This window comes from Azolla caroliniana, unplaced genomic scaffold, assembly GCF_043228905.1.
Source record: "Azolla caroliniana isolate FFs.n. ecotype wild unplaced genomic scaffold, voAzoCaro1.0.p SCAF_5, whole genome shotgun sequence".
NCBI classification, from domain to species: Eukaryota; Viridiplantae; Streptophyta; class Polypodiopsida; order Salviniales; family Salviniaceae; genus Azolla; species Azolla caroliniana.
Genome location: NW_028230440.1, coordinates 18,586,353 through 18,590,592, shown reverse-complemented (window position 1 = coordinate 18,590,592; position 4,240 = coordinate 18,586,353).

Genomic DNA, 4,240 nt, shown 5'->3' with positions numbered 1-4,240 from the left:
TTTGCAGTTTGCCGAGAGTGTCGATCTGACCGGTTTCGCTTCTAACATGTTGAACCGCTGAAGCACCTTTGTCACGTATTTCTACTATGACAACCACATTTGCTTCTTTGACCGGTCCCGGACGATGTGCATCCCCAACATTTGTCTTGCCGGACCCAAGTCTTTCATTGCGAAAGTTCGGTTGAGAGCCTTCTTCAACATCCGAATTTTGGCTTGGTCCCGTCCGACGATCAACATGTCGTCCACGTACAGAAGGAGTATCAGGAAGTCTCCTCCTTCGAACTTCTTCACAAACACGCAGTGATCGGCTTGCGTCTTGTGGTACCCTTGATCAGTCATGAAGGAGTCTAACGTCCGGTACCATTGTCGGGGAGCCTGCTTCAGTCCGTACAAGATCTTCTTCAACCGGCAAACCAGGTGCTCCTTCCCTTTCTCCACGAATCCTTCTGGTTCCTGCATGTAAATCTCCTCTTCGAGGTCACTGTGAAGGAATGCTGTCTTCACGTCCAGCTTCTCTACCTCGAGGTCCATGCTTGCCGCTATACTCAGCATCGTCCGGATGGAGGTCATCTTTACTACCGGGGCAAATATCTCGTCGAAGTCCACGCCCTTCTTCTGCTAGAACCCCTTCACCACGATCCTAGCTTTGCATCTCGGGGGGTTGCCGGCATCTCCCGGTTTCAACTTGTACACCCACTTGTTTTGGAGTGCCCGCTTTCATTTTGACAACTCCACCAATTCGTACGTATGGTTCTCATGCAGGGAATCCATCTCATCCTGCATGACACTTAACCATTTGCGGCTGTGGGTGTCTTCCTTCGCTTCTTCGAAGCTTTCCGGCTCCCCCTCATCGGTCAGCAGCACATGCGCTGCATCCGGAAATCTTCGGGGGGCCCTTCTCTCTCTGAGAGGATATCTCCGTCTTTGACCTTTGGCAACCGGCTCCTCCATTTGCTCTTCATCAGAATCCGATTCGGGGTCTTGGCCGGTTCCGGTTTCACCTATTCCTTCTTCTTCGGCTTGTCTTGTCTCCTTACCGTCACCGGCCGGTTCATCGAGTGCTAACTGGTCTCTTGCTGGTTGGGTCTGCTCATCGTAGAATCGATCCTTACCGGTCGACTCAGAGTTCATTATCTTCTTCTCCGACTCCCAATCGGCGAGCGTCTTGTCCTCCATGAAGATAATATCTCGACTCCGGAATACCTTCTTGTCGACTGGGTCCCACACTCGGTAGCCGAACTCATCGTCGCCATAACCGAGGAATATGCATGGCCGGGTCTTCGGATCTAACTTTCCTCTTTGGTCCTTAGCTACATGCACGTACACAAGACACCCGAATACCTTCAGATGCCGGTAGTACACTTCCTTACCGGTCCAGACTCTCTGTGGCGTGTATCCGTCCAAGGGTATTGAGGGTGATCTGTTTATCACATATGTCGCCGTCGATAGTGCCTCAGCCCAAAACATCTTGGGTAGTTTTGCATGCGCCATGATAGTCCGGACCCTCTCCATTATGGTCCGGTTCATCCTCTTGGCCAGCCCGTTTAGTTCCGGCGTCTTCGGCACGGTAAATTCGAGCCGGATTCCCTTCGAGCGACAGTACTCCTCGAACTGCCCTCGGTATTCACCTCCGTTATCTACTCGAACCGCCTTAAGCTTCCGGCCGGTTTCTCTTTCCATTCTCGCGTGGAGATCTTTGAAGACGGATAGCACTTGATCCTTCGTCTTCAACGGTGTGGCCCACAGTTTCTGCCTGTGGTCATCTATGAACGTCACGAAGTACTGCGATCCGGCATGTGACTTCGTGTCCACTTGACACATATCAGTATACACCAACTCTAGTGGTGCATTACATCTCATCGGTGGCCTTGGTCGGAAGGAGGTCTGGTTTTGCTTACCAGCCAGACAATCAATGCACATCTCCAAGTGCACGTTCTTCACTGGAATGAGGTTGTCATATGCAAGCCTCTTCATCCCCTTCTCGCTCATGTGACACAGCCTCTTGTGCCACAGCTCACCGGCAGTGTCGGAAGCCATGTTCACTTCCTTCGGACATAACCGGGCATTCATCAGGTACAGAGTGTTGACTTTCCGGGCCCGAGCGACTACCAAGCTCCCTTTGCAGAATTTCATGACTTCGTTCCAGGTGCTACCCGTGTAGCCTTCATCATCTAGCCGACCGACTGATATCAGGTTCAGTCGAACCTCTGGAACGTGTTGGACATCCTTCAGCAGCATCTTGCATCCGGTTGGTGTTGTCAACCACACATCTCCTATGCCGACAATTCGGCATGTACCTTCATTCCCCATCCAGACACAGCCATGATCACCGGCTGTGTAGGATGAGAAGCATTTCCGGTCCGGGGTAAGGTGGAACGACGCTCTGGAATCGACCACCCAGGTCATCTCGTCGCCGGCAAGGTTTAGGTCACTCTCCTTGGTGATGAGCATAAACTCTTCTTCACTTGCCGCAATTACCGCCGTTCCCTTCCGGTCCGGCCCCCTCCGGTCTTTAAGGTTTCGGTCCAGTGTCCACTTCGAATCGGTACTGTCAGTTTCCTTGTCTTTTCAGAAGTGCCGACAGTTCTTCTGGAAGTGTCCCAGCTTGCCGCAATAGAAGCAGGTAGGCCTCCCCCTTGACTTTGATCGTGTCCCCAACTTCTCCCGGTTTTGGGGACTACAGTTCCTTTGTCTTCCGCATTCCGATTCGGTAAGGAGCGCTTTGGAGTCAGAGTTCGTATCCTTATCTTTCCGACGTGCCTCCTCATCTAGCAAGCTTGACTTCACTCTTGCTAGGGATAACCGTTTCCCTTCCGGCCCGGCGTTGCCCAAAGTGACAACCAACATCTCCCAGCTATCTGGGAGGGAACTGAGCAGGAGTAGTGCTAGTACCTCATCGGCGAGAGGTACTTCCAATGATGTTGCCTGGTGGATCAGCCCCTGGAAGGCATTCATGTACTCCGCCATGCTGGAGCCATCTTGGTACCAGAGTCTTACTATCTTCCGAAATACCGAAACCTAATTAACAACATTTTTGTTTTGAAACATAATGCCGATCTTCTCCCAGAGCTCATGAGCCTTGCTCTCTTCATTGAAGTTGTTGTATAGACTCATGTCGATGAAGCACCGTATGTACGCCGTTGTCTTCATGTGCATCACCTCCCATATCGTGGCATCAATTTTGTTCGGTCTCTTGTCCCCGAACTGAACCGACAACCAAAGATCTTTAACCACGAGCATGTCCCTCATCTTCGACTTCCACACGGAATAGTTGGAGCCGGTGAGCTTGAACATGCCTCCCAACGATTCGTCCATTTTCTGTGTCGTTTCGCTTTGATACCACTTTGACAAGAATACGCACTCCCGAAAAACAACGCTCGGCCAGAACTGAGTCTAGGATCAATGACAGGACTACACGCTCCCAAGAACAACGCTCGGCCACAACCGAGTCTAGGATCAAACACAGAAAAATGGGTAATGTACGCATGACACAGTAAGGAGAAGAGTACACAGGATGTTTATGTGGAAAACCCAAACACGGGAAAAACCACGACAGTCCACGGACTACAAACTATCACTATGTACAGTAATACAACAATGGGGTACAGAGGCAACGACCTCTTGCTCCCTCGCTTCGCCACTAGGTGGTTACAACAGAGACACGATCTCTATATGTCGCTCTCTCTCTCTCTCTCTCTCTTACGCACTGTACATAGGTTACACAAAACAACACGCACTAAGTTTGCCCTAAGTCATATTTATATTAATATGACTTTTCGGCTATTTACAAATATAGCCCCAATGGACTCTCAGAAACATATTTATGAATATGTCCCTTCATCCGGTGAGCACTCCTCACCGGGCCTGCATCATCCGGCTTTTGCCGGGCACTCGTCATCCGGTTCTCACTGGGTCTTCTGTTGCCGGGTACTCGTCATCTGGTTCTCACCGGGTCTTCTCACTTCCCATCCGGAGGGACTTGTTTCCTAATAGAAGTTTCCTTGACAAAACTTCCACTTGCCATTTCGAAAGCTACCACTATAGCATTTGTCATCCATCCATCCTATCCATATAATATTCAGCCTGATATCAGACACGTGTCAGACATCCTACAGTATCAGTCGAGAACCGGACGACGTTGTCAGACATACATTTCGGACGCCGACTATCTTGCATTCCCCGTTATCTCTCACCCTAGTGGTAAGGAGTCATGCTATTGCTGTTTATGTCTTACACCCTC